Below are 18,372 nucleotides of genomic sequence, written 5' to 3'. Positions count from 1 at the left end.
TGTTCTCCTGTAGAGAAATCTCTCAACTCCGACAGCCAGCTGAGACTCCTCCCAGGCATCTCCCACAGTCTTCTGTCTTCTTCTTTACCTACCTAAGGGGTCAGGTAGAAGTCCCAGACTCCTCCAAGGAAGCTACCGTTGACGTTTTTTTCTTTTTTTTGGAGTAGCCTCTGACCTCCGGGATTCCCTGTGATTCCTTCCAGACGTCTCCTAGCGTCTTTTGGCCTTTTCTTATAAGGACCGGAGATCCCAGGTAGCAGCCCCAGACTTGTCTAATGAGGCTACCCTAGATGATTCTTCTCTTTTGCAGGAAGCTCTCTTCTCTGGGATCAACCCAAGACTCCTCCCAGGCATCATCCCAGAATGTTTTGACCTCTGCGTTCAGGACCGGAGATCCCAGCTACCTGCCCCAGACTCCTCCAAGTAAGTAGCTCGAGACATTTTTGTTCTCCTGTAGAGAAATCTCTCAACTCCGACAGCCAGCTGAGACTCCTCCCAGGCATCTCCCACAGTCTTCTGTCCTCTGCTTTACCTACCTAAGGGGTCAGGTAGAAGCCCCAGACTCCTCCAAGGAAGCTACCGTTGAGGTTTTTTTCTTTTTTGGAGGAACCTCTGCCCTCCGGGATTCCCTGTGATTCCTTCCAGACGTCTCCTAGCGTCTTTTGGCCTTCTCTTATAAGGACCGGAGATCCCAGGTAGCCGCCCCAGACTTGTCTAATGAGGCTACCCTAGGTGATTCTTCTCTTTTGCAGGAAGCTCTCTTCTCTGGGATCGACCCAAGACTCCTCCCAGGCGTCATCCCAGAATGTTTTGACCTCTGCGTTCGGGACCGGAGATCCCAGCTACCTGCCCCAGACTCCTCCAAGTAAGTAGCTCGAGACATTTTTGTTCTCCTGTAGAGAAATCTCTCAACTCCGACAGGCACCTGAGACTCCTCCCAGGCATCTCCCACAGTCTTCTGTCCTCTGCTTTACCAACCTAAGGGGTCAGGTAGAAGCCCTAGACTCCTCCAAGGAAGCTACCGTTGAGGTTTTTTTCTTTTTTGGAGGAACCTCTGCCCTCCGGGATTCCCTGTGATTCCTTCCAGACGTCTCCTAGCGTCTTTTGGCCTTCTCTTATAAGGACCGGAGATCCCAGGTAGCCGCCCCAGACTTGTCTAATGAGGCTACCCTAGATGATTCTTCTCTTTTGCAGGAAGCTCTCTTCTCTGGGATCGACCCAAGACTCCTCCCAGGCGTCATCCCAGAATGTTTTGACCTCTGCGTTTGGGACCGGAGATCCCATCTACCTGCCCCAGACTCCTCCAAGTAAGTAGCTCGAGACATTTTTGTTCTCCTGTAGAGAAATCTCTCAACTCCGACAGCCAGCTGAGACTCCTCCCAGGCATCTCCCACAGTCTTCTGTCCTCTGCTTTACCTACCTAAGGGGTCAGGTAGAAGCCCCAGACTCCTCCAAGGAAGCTACCGTTGAGGCTTTTTTCTTTTTTGGAGGAACCTCTGCCCTCCGGGATTCCCTGTGATTCCTTCCAGACGTCTCCTAGAGTCTTTTGGCCTTTTCTTATAAGGACCGGAGATCCCAGGTAGCAGCCCCAGAATTGTCTAATGAGGCTACCCTAGATGATTCTTCTCTTTTGCAGGAAGCTCTCTTCTCCGGGATCGACCCAAGACTCCTCCCAGGCGTCATCCCAGAACGTTTTGACCTCTGCGTTCGGGACCGGAGATCCCAGCTACCTGCCCCAGACTCCTCCAAGTAAGTAGCTCGAGACATTTTTGTTCTCCTGTAGAGAAATCTCTCAACTCCGACAGGCACCTGAGACTCCTCCCAGGCATCTCCCACAGTCTTCTGTCCTCTGCTTTACCAACCTAAGGGGTCAGGTAGAAGCCCTAGACTCCTCCAAGGAAGCTACCGTTGAGGTTTTTTTCTTTTTTTCGAGGAGCCTCTGACCTCCGGGATTCCCTGTGATTCCTTCCAGACGTCTCCTAGCGTCTTTTGGCCTTTTCTTATAAGGACCGGAGATCCCAGGTAGCAGCCCCAGACTTGTCTAATGAGGCTACCCTAGATGATTCTTTTCTTTTGCAGGAAGTTCTCTTCTCTGGGATCGACCCAAGACTCCTCCCAGGCGTCATCCCAGAATGTTTTGACCTCTGCGTTCAGGACCGGAGATCCCAGCTACCTGCCCCAGACTCCTCCAAGTAAGTAGCTCGAGACATTTTTGTTCTCCTGTAGAGAAATCTCTCAACTCCGACAGCCAGCTGAGACTCCTCCCAGGCATCTCCCACAGTCTTCTGTCCTCTGCTTTACCTACCTAAGGGGTCAGGTAGAAGCCCCAGACTCCTCCAAGGAAGCTAACGTTGAGGCTTTTTTCTTTTTTGGAGGAACCTCTGCCCTCCGGGATTCCCTGTGATTCCTTCCAGACGTCTCCTAGCGTCTTTTGGGCTTTTCTTATAAGGACCGGAGATCCCAGGTAGCAGCCCCAGACTTGTCTAATGAGGCTACCCTAGATGATTCTTCTCTTTTGCAGGAAGCTCTCTTCTCTGGGATCGACCCAAGACTCCTCCCAGGCGTCATCCCAGAATGTTTTGACCTCTGCGTTCGGGACCGGAGATCCCAGCTACCTGCCCCAGACTCCTCCAAGTAAGTAGCTCGAGACATTTTTGTTCTCCTGTAGAGAAATCTCTCAACTCCGACAGCCACCTGAGACTCCTCCCAGGCATCTCCCACAGTCTTCTGTCCTCTGCTTTACCTACCTAAGGGCTCAGGTAGAAGCCCCAGACTCCTCCAAGGAAGCTACCGTTGAGGCTTTTTTCTTTTTTGGAGGAACCTCTGCCGTCCGGGATTCCCTGTGATTCCTTCCAGACGTCTCCTAGCGTCTTTTGGCCTTTTCTTATAAGAACCGGAGATCCCAGGTAGCAGCCCCAGAATTGTTTAATGAGGCTACCCTAGATGATTCTTCTCTTTTGCAGGAAGCTCTCTTCTCCGGGATCGACCCAAGACTCCTCCCAGGCGTCATCCCAGAATGTTTTGACCTCTGCGTTCGGGACCGGAGATCCCAGCTACCTGCCCCAGACTCCTCCAAGTAAGTAGCTCGAGACATTTTTGTTCTCCTGTAGAGAAATCTCTCAACCCGACAGCCACCTGAGACTCCTCCTAGGCATCTCCCACAGTCTTCTGTCCTCTGCTTTACCTACCTAAGGGCTCAGGTAGAAGCCCCAGACTCCTCCAAGGAAGCTACCGTTGAGGTTTTTTCTTTTTTGGAGGAACCTCTGCCCTCTGGGATCCCCTGTGATTCCTTCCAGACGTCTCCTAGAGTCTTTTGGCCTTTTCTTATAAGGACCGCAGATCCCAGGTAGCAGCCCCAGAATTGTTTAATGAGGCTACCCTAGATGATTCTTCTCTTTTGCAGGAAGTTCTCTTCTCTGGGATCGACCCAAGAGTCCTCCCAGGCGTCATCCCAGAATGTTTTGACCTCTGCGTTCGGGACCGGAGATCCCAGCTACCTGCCCCAGACTCCTCCAAGTAAGTAGCTCGAGACATTTTTGTTCTCCTGTAGAGAAATCTCTCAACTCCGACAGCCACCTGAGACTCCTCCCAGGCATCTCCCACAGTCTTCTGTCCTCTGCTTTACCAACCTAAGGGGTCAGGTAGAAGCCCCAGACTCCTCCAAGGAAGCTACCGTTGAGGTTTTTTCTTTTTTGGAGGAGCCTGTGCCCTCTGGGATCCCCTGTGATTCCTTCCAGACGTCTCCTAGAGTCTTTTGGCCTTTTCTTATAAGGACCGGAGATCCCAGGTAGCAGCCCCAGAATTGTTTAATGAGGCTACCCTAGATGATTCTTCTCTTTTGCAGGAAGTTCTCTTCTCTGGGATCGACCCAAGAGTCCTCCCAGGCGTCATCCCAGAATGTTTTGACCTCTGCGTTCGGGACCGGAGATCCCAGCTACCTGCCCCAGACTCCTCCAAGTAAGTAGCTCGAGACATTTTTGTTCTCCTGTAGAGAAATCTCTCAACTCCGACAGCCAGCTGAGACTCCTCCCAGGCATCTCCCACAGTCTTCTGTCCTCTGCTTTACCTACCTAAGGGGTCAGGTAGAAGCCCTAGACTCCTCCAAGGAAGCTACCGTTGAGGTTTTTTTCTTTTTTTCGAGGAGCCTCTGCCCTCCGGGATTCCCTGTGATTCCTTCCAGACGTCTCCTAGCGTCTTTTGGGCTTTTCTTATAAGGACCGGAGATCCCAGGTAGCAGCCCCAGACTTGTCTAATGAGGCTACCCTAGATGATTCTTTTCTTTTGCAGGAAGTTCTCTTCTCTGGGATCGACCCAAGACTCCTCCCAGGCGTCATCCCAGAATGTTTTGACCTCTGCGTTCAGGACCGGAGATCCCAGCTACCTGCCCCAGACTCCTCCAAGTAAGTAGCTCGAGACATTTTTGTTCTCCTGTAGAGAAATCTCTCAACTCCGACAGCCAGCTGAGACTCCTCCCAGGCATCTCCCACAGTCTTCTGTCCTCTGCTTTACCTACCTAAGGGGTCAGGTAGAAGCCCCAGACTCCTCCAAGGAAGCTACCGTTGAGGCTTTTTTCTTTTTTGGAGGAACCTCTGCCCTCCGGGATTCCCTGTGATTCCTTCCAGACGTCTCCTAGCGTCTTTTGGGCTTTTCTTATAAGGACCGGAGATCCCAGGTAGCAGCCCCAGACTTGTCTAATGAGGCTACCCTAGATGATTCTTCTCTTTTGCAGGAAGCTCTCTTCTCTGGGATCGACCCAAGACTCCTCCCAGGCGTCATCCCAGAATGTTTTGACCTCTGCGTTTGGGACCGGAGATCCCATCTACCTGCCCCAGACTCCTCCAAGTAAGTAGCTCGAGACATTTTTGTTCTCCTGTAGAGAAATCTCTCAACTCCGACAGCCACCTGAGACTCCTCCCAGGCATCTCCCACAGTCTTCTGTCCTCTGCTTTACCTACCAAAGGGCTCAGGTAGAAGCCCCAGACTCCTCCAAGGAAGCTACCGTTGAGGCTTTTTTCTTTTTTGGAGGAACCTCTGCCCTCCGGGATTCCCTGTGATTCCTTCCAGACGTCTCCTAGCGTCTTTTGGCCTTTTCTTATAAGAACCGGAGATCCCAGGTAGCAGCCCCAGAATTGTTTAATGAGGCTACCCTAGATGATTCTTCTCTTTTGCAGGAAGCTCTCTTCTCTGGGATCGACCCAAGACTCCTCCCAGGCGTCATCCCAGAACGTTTTGACCTCTGCGTTCGGGACCGGAGATCCCAGCTACCTGCCCCAGACTCCTCCAAGTAAGTAGCTCGAGACATTTTTGTTCTCCTGTAGAGAAATCTCTCAACCCGACAGCCACCTGAGACTCCTCCTAGGCATCTCCCACAGTCTTCTGTCCTCTGCTTTACCTACCTAAGGGGTCAGGTAGAAGCCCCAGACTCCTCCAAGGAAGCTACCGTTGAGGCTTTTTTCTTTTTTGGAGGAGCCTGTGCCCTCTGGGATCCCCTGTGATTCCTTCCAGACGTCTCCTAGAGTCTTTTGGCCTTTTCTTATAAGGACCGGAGATCCCAGGTAGCAGCCCCAGAATTGTTTAATGAGGCTACCCTAGATGATTCTTCTCTCTTGCAGGAAGCTCTCTTCTCCGGGATCCACCCAAGACTCCTCCCAGGCATCATCCCAGAATGTTTTGACCTCTGCGTTCGGGACCGGAGATCCCATCTACCTGCCCCAGACTCCCCCAAGTAAGTAGCTCGAGACATTTTTGTTCTCCTGTAGAGAAATCTCTCAACTCCGACAGCCAGCTGAGACTCCTCCCAGGCATCTCCCACAGTCTTCTGTCTTCTTCTTTACCTACCTAAGGGGTCAGGTAGAAGCCCCAGACTCCTCCAAGGAAGCTACCGTTGACGTTTTTCTCTTTTTTTTGGAGTAGCCTCTGACCTCCGGGATTCCCTGTGATTCCTTCCAGACGTCTCCTAGCGTCTTTTGGCCTTTTCTTATAAGGACCGGAGATCCCAGGTAGCAGCCCCACACTTGTCTAATGAGGCTACCCTAGATGATTCTTCTCTTTTGCAGGAAGCTCTCTTCTCTGGGATCAACCCAAGACTCCTCCCAGGTGTCATCTCAGAATGTTTTGACCTCTGCGTTCAGGACCGGAGATCCCAGCTACCTGCCCCAGACTCCTCCAAGTAAGTAGCTCGAGACATTTTTGTTCTCCTGTAGAGAAATCTCTCAACTCCGACAGCCAGCTGAGACTCCTCCCAGGCATCTCACACAGTCTTCTGTCCTCTGCTTTACCTACCTAAGGGGTCAGGTAGAAGCCCCAGACTCCTCCAAGGAAGCTACCGTTGAGGTTTTTTTCTTTTTTGGAGGAACCTCTGCCCTCCGGGATTCCCTGTGATTCCTTCCAGACGTCTCCTAGCGTCTTTTGGCCTTCTCTTATAAGGACCGGAGATCCCAGGTAGCAGCCCCAGACTTGTCTAATGAGGCTACCCTAGATGATTCTTCTCTTTTGCAGGAAGCTCTCTTCTCTGGGATCGACCCAAGACTCCTCCCAGGCGTCATCCCAGAATGTTTTGACCTCTGCGTTCGGGACCGGAGATTCCAGCTACCTGCCCCAGACTCCTCCAAGTAAGTAGCTCGAGACATTTTTGTTCTCCTGTAGAGAAATCTCTCAACTCCGACAGGCACCTGAGACTCCTCCCAGGCATCTCCCACAGTCTTCTGTCCTCTGCTTTACCAACCTAAGGGGTCAGGTAGAAGCCCTAGACTCCTCCAAGGAAGCTACCGTTGAGGTTTTTTTCTTTTTTTCGAGGAGCCTCTGACCTCCGGGATTCCCTGTGATTCCTTCCAGACGTCTCCTAGCGTCTTTTGGGCTTTTCTTATAAGGACCGGAGATCCCAGGTAGCAGCCCCAGACTTGTCTAATGAGGCTACCCTAGATGATTCTTCTCTTTTGCAGGAAGCTCTCTTCTCTGGGATCGACCCAAGACTCCTCCCAGGCGTCATCCCAGAACGTTTTGACATCTGTGTTCGGGACCGGAGATCCCATCTACCTGCCCCAGACTCCTCCAAGTAAGTAGCTCGAGACATTTTTGTTCTCCTGTAGAGAAATCTCTCAACTCCGACAGCCACCTGAGACTCCTCCCAGGCATCTCCCACAGTCTTCTGTCCTCTGCTTTACCTACCTAAGGGGTCAGGTAGAAGCCCCAGACTCCTCCAAGGAAGCTACCGTTCAGGCTTTTTTCTTTTTTGGAGGAACCTCTGCCCTCCGGGATTCCCTGTGATTCCTTCCAGACGTCTCCTAGAGTCTTTTGGCCTTTTCTTATAAGGACCGGAGATCCCAGGTAGCAGCCCCAGAATTGTTTAATGAGGCTACCCTAGATGATTCTTCTCTTTTGCAGGAAGCTCTCTTCTCCGGGATCGACCCAAGACTCCTCCCAGGCGTCATCCCAGAACGTTTTGACCTCTGCGTTCGGGACCGGAGATCCCAGCTACCTGCCCCAGACTCCTCCAAGTAAGTAGCTCGAGACATTTTTGTTCTCCTGTAGAGAAATCTCTCAACTCCGACAGCCACCTGAGACTCCTCCCAGGCATCTCCCACAGTCTTCTCTCCTCTGCTTTACCAACCTAAGGGGTCAGGTAGAAGCCCTAGACTCCTCCAAGGAAGCTACCGTTGAGGTTTTTTTCTTTTTTTCGAGGAGCCTCTGACCTCCGGGATTCCCTGTGATTCCTTCCAGATGTCTCCTAGCGTCTTTTGGCCTTTTCTTATAAGGACCGGAGATCCCAGGTAGCAGCCCCAGACTTGTCTAATGAGGCTACCCTAGATGATTCTTTTCTTTTGCAGGAAGTTCTCTTCTCTGGGATCGACCCAAGACTCCTCCCAGGCGTCATCCCAGAATGTTTTGACCTCTGCGTTCAGGACCGGAGATCCCAGCTACCTGCCCCAGACTCCTCCAAGTAAGTAGCTCGAGACATTTTTGTTCTCCTGTAGAGAAATCTCTCAACTCCGACAGCCAGCTGAGACTCCTCCCAGGCATCTCCCACAGTCTTCTGTCCTCTGCTTTACCTACCTAAGGGGTCAGGTAGAAGCCCCAGACTCCTCCAAGGAAGCTACCGTTGAGGCTTTTTTCTTTTTTGGAGGAACCTCTGCCCTCCGGGATTCCCTGTGATTCCTTCCAGACGTCTCCTAGCGTCTTTTGGGCTTTTCTTATAAGGACCGGAGATCCCAGGTAGCAGCCCCAGACTTGTCTAATGAGGCTACCCTAGATGATTCTTCTCTTTTGCAGGAAGCTCTCTTCTCTGGGATCGACCCAAGACTCCTCCCAGGCGTCATCCCAGAATGTTTTGACCTCTGCGTTCGGGACCGGAGATCCCATCTACCTGCCCCAGACTCCTCCAAGTAAGTAGCTCGAGACATTTTTGTTCTCCTGTAGAGAAATCTCTCAACTCCGACAGCCACCTGAGACTCCTCCCAGGCATCTCCCACAGTCTTCTGTCCTCTGCTTTACCTACCTAATGGCTCAGGTAGAAGCCCCAGACTCCTCCAAGGAAGCTACCGTTGAGGCTTTTTTCTTTTTTGGAGGAACCTCTGCCCTCCGGGATTCCCTGTGATTCCTTCCAGACGTCTCCTAGCGTCTTTTGGCCTTTTCTTATAAGAACCGGAGATCCCAGGTAGCAGCCCCAGAATTGTTTAATGAGGCTACCCTAGATGATTCTTCTCTTTTGCAGGAAGCTCTCTTCTCCGGGATCGACCCAAGACTCCTCCCAGGCGTCATCCCAGAACGTTTTGACCTCTGCGTTCGGGACCGGAGATCCCAGCTACCTGCCCCAGACTCCTCCAAGTAAGTAGCTCGAGACATTTTTGTTCTCCTGTAGAGAAATCTCTCAACCCGACAGCCACCTGAGACTCCTCCTAGGCATCTCCCACAGTCTTCTGTCCTCTGCTTTACCTACCTAAGGGCTCAGGTAGAAGCCCCAGACTCCTCCAAGTAAGCTACCGTTGAGGTTTTTTCTTTTTTGGAGGAACCTCTGCCCTCTGGGATCCCCTGTGATTCCTTCCAGACGTCTCCTAGAGTCTTTTGGCCTTTTCTTATAAGGACCGGAGATCCCAGGTAGCAGCCCCAGAATTGTTTAATGAGGCTACCCTAGATGATTCTTCTCTTTTGCAGGAAGTTCTCTTCTCTGGGATCGACCCAAGAGTCCTCCCAGGCGTCATCCCAGAATGTTTTGACCTCTGCGTTCGGGACCGGAGATCCCAGCTACCTGCCCCAGACTCCTCCAAGTAAGTAGCTCGAGACATTTTTGTTCTCCTGTAGAGAAATCTCTCAACTCCGACAGCCACCTGAGACTCCTCCTAGGCATCTCCCACAGTCTTCTGTCCTCTGCTTTACCAACCTAAGGGGTCAGGTAGAAGCCCCAGACTCCTCCAAGGAAGCTACCGTTGAGGTTTTTTCTTTTTTGGAGGAGCCTGTGCCCTCTGGGATCCCCTGTGATTCCTTCCAGACGTCTCCTAGAGTCTTTTGGCCTTTTCTTATAAGGACCGGAGATCCCAGGTAGCAGCCCCAGAATTGTTTAATGAGGCTACCCTAGATGATTCTTCTCTTTTGCAGGAAGTTCTCTTCTCTGGGATCGACCCAAGAGTCCTCCCAGGCGTCATCCCAGAATGTTTTGACCTCTGCGTTCGGGACCGGAGATCCCAGCTACCTGCCCCAGACTCCTCCAAGTAAGTAGCTCGAGACATTTTTGTTCTCCTGTAGAGAAATCTCTCAACTCCGACAGCCAGCTGAGACTCCTCCCAGGCATCTCCCACAGTCTTCTGTCCTCTGCTTTACCTACCTAAGGGGTCAGGTAGAAGCCCCAGACTCCTCCAAGGAAGCTACCGTTGAGGTTTTTTTCTTTTTTGGAGGAACCTCTGCCCTCCGGGATTCCCTGTGATTCCTTCCAGACGTCTCCTAGCGTCTTTTGGCCTTCTCTTATAAGGACCGGAGATCCCAGGTAGCCGCCCCAGACTTGTCTAATGAGGCTACCCTAGATGATTCTTCTCTTTTGCAGGAAGCTCTCTTCTCTGGGATCGACCCAAGACTCCTCCCAGGCGTCATCCCAGAATGTTTTGACCTCTGCGTTTGGGACCGGAGATCCCATCTACCTGCCCCAGACTCCTCCAAGTAAGTAGCTCGAGACATTTTTGTTCTCCTGTAGAGAAATCTCTCAACTCCGACAGCCAGCTGAGACTCCTCCCAGGCATCTCCCACAGTCTTCTCTCCTCTGCTTTACCAACCTAAGGGGTCAGGTAGAAGCCCTAGACTCCTCCAAGGAAGCTACCGTTGAGGTTTTTTTCTTTTTTTCGAGGAGCCTCTGACCTCCGGGATTCCCTGTGATTCCTTCCAGACGTCTCCTAGCGTCTTTTGGGCTTTTCTTATAAGGACCGGAGATCCCAGGTAGCAGCCCCAGACTTGTCTAATGAGGCTACCCTAGATGATTCTTTTCTTTTGCAGGAAGTTCTCTTCTCTGGGATCGACCCAAGACTCCTCCCAGGCGTCATCCCAGAATGTTTTGACCTCTGCGTTCAGGACCGGAGATCCCAGCTACCTGCCCCAGACTCCTCCAAGTAAGTAGCTCGAGACATTTTTGTTCTCCTGTAGAGAAATCTCTCAACTCCGACAGCCAGCTGAGACTCCTCCCAGGCATCTCCCACAGTCTTCTGTCCTCTGCTTTACCTACCTAAGGGGTCAGGTAGAAGCCCCAGACTCCTCCAAGGAAGCTACCGTTGAGGTTTTTTTCTTTTTTGGAGGAACCTCTGCCCTCCGGGATTCCCTGTGATTCCTTCCAGACGTCTCCTAGCGTCTTTTGGCCTTCTCTTATAAGGACCGGAGATCCCAGGTAGCCGCCCCAGACTTGTCTAATGAGGCTACCCTAGATGATTCTTCTCTTTTGCAGGAAGCTCTCTTCTCTGGGATCGACCCAAGACTCCTCCCAGGCGTCATCCCAGAATGTTTTGACCTCTGCGTTTGGGACCGGAGATCCCATCTACCTGCCCCAGACTCCTCCAAGTAAGTAGCTCGAGACATTTTTGTTCTCCTGTAGAGAAATCTCTCAACTCCGACAGGCACCTGAGACTCCTCCCAGGCATCTCCCACAGTCTTCTGTCCTCTGCTTTACCAACCTAAGGGGTCAGGTAGAAGCCCTAGACTCCTCCAAGGAAGCTACCGTTGAGGTTTTTTTCTTTTTTTCGAGGAGCCTCTGACCTCCGGGATTCCCTGTGATTCCTTCCAGACGTCTCCTAGCGTCTTTTGGGCTTTTCTTATAAGGACCGGAGATCCCAGGTAGCAGCCCCAGACTTGTCTAATGAGGCTACCCTAGATGATTCTTTTCTTTTGCAGGAAGTTCTCTTCTCTGGGATCGACCCAAGACTCCTCCCAGGCGTCATCCCAGAATGTTTTGACCTCTGCGTTCAGGACCGGAGATCCCAGCTACCTGCCCCAGACTCCTCCAAGTAAGTAGCTCGAGACATTTTTGTTCTCCTGTAGAGAAATCTCTCAACTCCGACAGCCAGCTGAGACTCCTCCCAGGCATCTCCCACAGTCTTCTGTCCTCTGCTTTACCTACCTAAGGGGTCAGGTAGAAGCCCCAGACTCCTCCAAGGAAGCTACCGTTGAGGCTTTTTTCTTTTTTGGAGGAACCTCTGCCCTCCGGGATTCCCTGTGATTCCTTCCAGACGTCTCCTAGCGTCTTTTGGGCTTTTCTTATAAGGACCGGAGATCCCAGGTAGCAGCCCCAGACTTGTCTAATGAGGCTACCCTAGATGATTCTTCTCTTTTGCAGGAAGCTCTCTTCTCTGGGATCGACCCAAGACTCCTCCCAGGCGTCATCCCAGAATGTTTTGACCTCTGCGTTCGGGACCGGAGATCCCATCTACCTGCCCCAGACTCCTCCAAGTAAGTAGCTCGAGACATTTTTGTTCTCCTGTAGAGAAATCTCTCAACTCCGACAGCCAGCTGAGACTCCTCCCAGGCATCTCCCACAGTCTTCTGTCCTCTGCTTTACCTACCTAAGGGGTCAGGTAGAAGCCCCAGACTCCTCCAAGGAAGCTACCGTTGAGGCTTTTTTCTTTTTTGGAGGAACCTCTGCCCTCCGGGATTCCCTGTGATTCCTTCCAGACGTCTCCTAGCGTCTTTTGGCCTTTTCTTATAAGAATCGGAGATCCCAGGTAGCAGCCCCAGAATTGTTTAATGAGGCTACCCTAGATGATTCTTCTCTTTTGCAGGAAGCTCTCTTCTCTGGGATCGACCCAAGACTCCTCCCAGGCGTCATCCCAGAACGTTTTGACCTCTGCGTTCGGGACCGGAGATCCCAGCTACCTGCCCCAGACTCCTCCAAGTAAGTAGCTCGAGACATTTTTGTTCTCCTGTAGAGAAATCTCTCAACCCGACAGCCACCTGAGACTCCTCCCAGGCATCTCCCACAGTCTTCTGTCCTCTGCTTTACCTACCTAAGGGCTCAGGTAGAAGCCCCAGACTCCTCCAAGGAAGCTACCGTTGAGGTTTTTTCTTTTTTGGAGGAGCCTGTGCCCTCTGGGATCCCCTGTGATTCCTTCCAGACGTCTCCTAGAGTCTTTTGGCCTTTTCTTATAAGGACCGGAGATCCCAGGTAGCAGCCCCAGAATTGTTTAATGAGGCTACCCTAGATGATTCTTCTCTTTTGCAGGAAGTTCTCTTCTCTGGGATCGACCCAAGAGTCCTCCCAGGCGTCATCCCAGAATGTTTTGACCTCTGCGTTCGGGACCGGAGATCCCAGCTACCTGCCCCAGACTCCTCCAAGTAAGTAGCTCGAGACATTTTTGTTCTCCTGTAGAGAAATCTCTCAACTCCGACAGCCAGCTGAGACTCCTCCCAGGCATCTCCCACAGTCTTCTGTCTTCTTCTTTACCTACCTAAGGGGTCAGGTAGAAGCCCCAGACTCCTCCAAGGAAGCTACCGTTGACGTTTTTCTCTTTTTTTTGGAGTAGCCTCTGACCTCCGGGATTCCCTGTGATTCCTTCCAGACGTCTCCTAGCGTCTTTTGGCCTTTTCTTATAAGGACCGGAGATCCCAGGTAGCAGCCCCAGACTTGTCTAATGAGGCTACCCTAGATGATTCTTCTCTTTTGCAGGAAGCTCTCTTCTCTGGGATCAACCCAAGACTCCTCCCAGGTGTCATCTCAGAATGTTTTGACCTCTGCGTTCAGGACCGGAGATCCCAGCTACCTGCCCCAGACTCCTCCAAGTAAGTAGCTCGAGACATTTTTGTTCTCCTGTAGAGAAATCTCTCAACTCCGACAGCCAGCTGAGACTCCTCCCAGGCATCTCCCACAGTCTTCTGTCCTCTGCTTTACCTACCTAAGGGGTCAGGTAGAAGCCCCAGACTCCTCCAAGGAAGCTACCGTTGAGGTTTTTTTCTTTTTTGGAGGAACCTCTGCCCTCCGGGATTCCCTGTGATTCCTTCCAGACGTCTCCTAGCGTCTTTTGGCCTTCTCTTATAAGGACCGGAGATCCCAGGTAGCAGCCCCAGACTTGTCTAATGAGGCTACCCTAGATGATTCTTCTCTTTTGCAGGAAGCTCTCTTCTCTGGGATCGACCCAAGACTCCTCCCAGGCGTCATCCCAGAATGTTTTGACCTCTGCGTTCGGGACCGGAGATTCCAGCTACCTGCCCCAGACTCCTCCAAGTAAGTAGCTCGAGACATTTTTGTTCTCCTGTAGAGAAATCTCTCAACTCCGACAGGCACCTGAGACTCCTCCCAGGCATCTCCCACAGTCTTCTGTCCTCTGCTTTACCAACCTAAGGGGTCAGGTAGAAGCCCTAGACTCCTCCAAGGAAGCTACCGTTGAGGTTTTTTTCTTTTTTTCGAGGAGCCTCTGACCTCCGGGATTCCCTGTGATTCCTTCCAGACGTCTCCTAGCGTCTTTTGGGCTTTTCTTATAAGGACCGGAGATCCCAGGTAGCAGCCCCAGACTTGTCTAATGAGGCTACCCTAGATGATTCTTCTCTTTTGCAGGAAGCTCTCTTCTCTGGGATCGACCCAAGACTCCTCCCAGGCGTCATCCCAGAACGTTTTGACATCTGTGTTCAGGACCGGAGATCCCATCTACCTGCCCCAGACTCCTCCAAGTAAGTAGCTCGAGACATTTTTGTTCTCCTGTAGAGAAATCTCTCAACTCCGACAGCCACCTGAGACTCCTCCTAGGCATCTCCCACAGTCTTCTGTCCTCTGCTTTACCAACCTAAGGGGTCAGGTAGAAGCCCCAGACTCCTCCAAGGAAGCTACCGTTGAGGTTTTTTCTTTTTTGGAGGAGCCTGTGCCCTCTGGGATCCCCTGTGATTCCTTCCAGACGTCTCCTAGAGTCTTTTGGCCTTTTCTTATAAGGACCGGAGATCCCAGGTAGCAGCCCCAGAATTGTTTAATGAGGCTACCCTAGATGATTCTTCTCTTTTGCAGGAAGTTCTCTTCTCTGGGATCGACCCAAGAGTCCTCCCAGGCGTCATCCCAGAATGTTTTGACCTCTGCGTTCGGGACCGGAGATCCCAGCTACCTGCCCCAGACTCCTCCAAGTAAGTAGCTCGAGACATTTTTGTTCTCCTGTAGAGAAATCTCTCAACTCCGACAGCCAGCTGAGACTCCTCCCAGGCATCTCCCACAGTCTTCTGTCCTCTGCTTTACCTACCTAAGGGGTCAGGTAGAAGCCCCAGACTCCTCCAAGGAAGCTACCGTTGAGGTTTTTTTCTTTTTTGGAGGAACCTCTGCCCTCCGGGATTCCCTGTGACTCCTTCCAGACGTCTCCTAGCGTCTTTTGGCCTTCTCTTATAAGGACCGGAGATCCCAGGTAGCCGCCCCAGAATTGTTTAATGAGGCTACCCTAGATGATTCTTCTCTTTTGCAGGAAGCTCTCTTCTCCGGGATCGACCCAAGACTCCTCCCAGGCGTCATCCCAGAACGTTTTGACCTCTGCGTTCGGGACCGGAGATCCCATCTACCTGCCCCAGACTCCTCCAAGTAAGTAGCTCGAGACATTTTTGTTCTCCTGTAGAGAAATCTCTCAACTCCGACAGCCACCTGAGACTCCTCCCAGGCATCTCCCACAGTCTTCTGTCCTCTGCTTTACCTACCTAAGGGCTCAGGTAGAAGCCCCAGACTCCTCCAAGGAAGCTAACGTTGAGGCTTTTTTCTTTTTTGGAGGAACCTCTGCCCTCCGGGATTCCCTGTGATTCCTTCCAGATGTCTCCTAGCGTCTTTTGGCCTTTTCTTATAAGGACCGGAGATCCCAGGTAGCAGCCCCAGAATTGTTTAATGAGGCTACCCTAGATGATTCTTCTCTTTTGCAGGAAGCTCTCTTCTCTGGGATCGACCCAAGACTCCTCCCAGGCGTCATCCCAGAACGTTTTGACCTCTGCGTTCGGGACCGGAGATCCCAGCTACCTGCCCCAGACTCCTCCAAGTAAGTAGCTCGAGACATTTTTGTTCTCCTGTAGAGAAATCTCTCAACCCGACAGCCACCTGAGACTCCTCCTAGGCATCTCCCACAGTCTTCTGTCCTCTGCTTTACCTACCTAAGGGGTCAGGTAGAAGCCCCAGACTCCTCCAAGGAAGCTACCGTTGAGGTTTTTTCTTTTTTGGAGGAGCCTGTGCCCTCTGGGATCCCCTGTGATTCCTTCCAGACGTCTCCTAGAGTCTTTTGGCCTTTTCTTATAAGGACCGGAGATCCCAGGTAGCAGCCCCAGACTTGTCTAATGAGGCTACCCTAGATGATTCTTCTCTTTTGCAGGAAGCTCTCTTCTCTGGGATCGACCCAAGACTCCTCCCAGGCGTCATCCCAGAACGTTTTGACATCTGTGTTCGGGACCGGAGATCCCATCTACCTGCCCCAGACTCCTCCAAGTAAGTAGCTCGAGACATTTTTGTTCTCCTGTAGAGAAATCTCTCAACTCCGACAGCCACCTGAGACTCCTCCTAGGCATCTCCCACAGTCTTCTGTCCTCTGCTTTACCAACCTAAGGGGTCAGGTAGAAGCCCCAGACTCCTCCAAGGAAGCTACCGTTGAGGTTTTTTCTTTTTTGGAGGAGCCTGTGCCCTCTGGGATCCCCTGTGATTCCTTCCAGACGTCTCCTAGCGTCTTTTGGCCTTCTCTTATAAGGACCGGAGATCCCAGGTAGCCGCCCCAGACTTGTCTAATGAGGCTACCCTAGATGATTCTTCTCTTTTGCAGGAAGCTCTCTTCTCTGGGATCGACCCAAGACTCCTCCCAGGCGTCATCCCAGAATGTTTTGACCTCTGCGTTTGGGACCGGAGATCCCATCTACCTGCCCCAGACTCCTCCAAGTAAGTAGCTCGAGACATTTTTGTTCTCCTGTAGAGAAATCTCTCAACTCCGACAGCCACCTGAGACTCCTCCCAGGCATCTCCCACAGTCTTCTGTCCTCTGCTTTACCAACCTAAGGGGTCAGGTAGAAGCCCTAGACTCCTCCAAGGAAGGTACCGTTGAGGTTTTTTTCTTTTTTTCGAGGAGCCTCTGACCTCCGGGATTCCCTGTGATTCCTTCCAGACGTCTCCTAGCGTCTTTTGGGCTTTTCTTATAAGGACCGGAGATCCCAGGTAGCAGCCCCAGAATTGTTTAATGAGGCTACCCTAGATGATTCTTCTCTCTTGCAGGAAGCTCTCTTCTCCGGGATCGACCCAAGACTCCTCCCAGGCATCATCCCAGAATGTTTTGACCTCTGCGTTCAGGACCGGAGATCCCAGCTACCTGCCCCAGACTCCCCCAAGTAAGTAGCTCGAGACATTTTTGTTCTCCTGTAGAGAAATCTCTCAACTCCGACAGCCAGCTGAGACTCCTCCCAGGCATCTCCCACAGTCTTCTGTCTTCTTCTTTACCTACCTAAGGGGTCAGGTAGAAGCCCCAGACTCCTCCAAGGAAGCTACCGTTGACGTTTTTTTCTTTTTTTTGGAGTAGCCTCTGACCTCCGGGATTCCCTGTGATTCCTTCCAGACGTCTCCTAGCGTCTTTTGGCCTTTTCTTATAAGGACCGGAGATCCCAGGTAGCAGCCCCAGACTTGTCTAATGAGGCTACCCTAGATGATTCTTCTCTTTTGCAGGAAGCTCTCTTCTCTGGGATCAACCCAAGACTCCTCCCAGGCGTCATCCCAGAATGTTTTGACCTCTGCGTTCAGGACCGGAGATCCCAGCTACCTGCCCCAGACTCCTCCAAGTAAGTAGCTCGAGACATTTTTGTTCTCCTGTAGAGAAATCTCTCAACTCCGACAGCCAGCTGAGACTCCTCCCAGGCATCTCCCACAGTCTTCTGTCCTCTGCTTTACCTACCTAAGGGGTCAGGTAGAAGCCCCAGACTCCTCCAAGGAAGCTACCGTTGAGGTTTTTTTCTTTTTTGGAGGAACCTCTGCCCTCCGGGATTCCCTGTGATTCCTTCCAGACGTCTCCTAGCGTCTTTTGGCCTTCTCTTATAAGGACCGGAGATCCCAGGTAGCAGCCCCAGACTTGTCTAATGAGGCTACCCTAGATGATTCTTCTCTTTTGCAGGAAGCTCTCTTCTCTGGGATCGACCCAAGACTCCTCCCAGGCGTCATCCCAGAATGTTTTGACCTCTGCGTTCGGGACCGGAGATCCCATCTACCTGCCCCAGACTCCTCCAAGTAAGTAGCTCGAGACATTTTTGTTCTCCTGTAGAGAAATCTCTCAACTCCGACAGGCACCTGAGACTCCTCCCAGGCATCTCCCACAGTCTTCTGTCCTCTGCTTTACCAACCTAAGGGGTCAGGTAGAAGCCCTAGACTCCTCCAAGGAAGCTACCGTTGAGGTTTTTTTCTTTTTTTCGAGGAGCCTCTGACCTCCGGGATTCCCTGTGATTCCTTCCAGACGTCTCCTAGCGTCTTTTGGGCTTTTCTTATAAGGACCGGAGATCCCAGGTAGCAGCCCCAGACTTGTCTAATGAGGCTACCCTAGATGATTCTTCTCTTTTGCAGGAAGCTCTCTTCTCTGGGATCGACCCAAGACTCCTCCCAGGCGTCATCCCAGAACGTTTTGACATCTGTGTTCGGGACCGGAGATCCCATCTACCTGCCCCAGACTCCTCCAAGTAAGTAGCTCGAGACATTTTTGTTCTCCTGTAGAGAAATCTCTCAACTCCGACAGGCTCCTGAGACTCCTCCCAAGCATCTCCCACAGTCTTCTGTCCTCTGCTTTACCAACCTAAGGGGTCAGGTAGAAGCCCTAGACTCCTCCAAGGAAGCTACCGTTGAGGTTTTTTTCTTTTTTTCGAGGAGCCTCTGACCTCCGGGATTCCCTGTGATTCCTTCCAGACGTCTCCTAGCGTCTTTTGGGCTTTTCTTATAAGGACCGGAGA

This window comes from Accipiter gentilis, chromosome 4 (genome assembly GCF_929443795.1).
Source record: "Accipiter gentilis chromosome 4, bAccGen1.1, whole genome shotgun sequence".
NCBI classification, from domain to species: Eukaryota; Metazoa; Chordata; class Aves; order Accipitriformes; family Accipitridae; genus Astur; species Astur gentilis.
The sequence above is the reverse complement of the archived record's forward strand: the minus strand, read 5'-3'. Positions refer to the sequence as shown.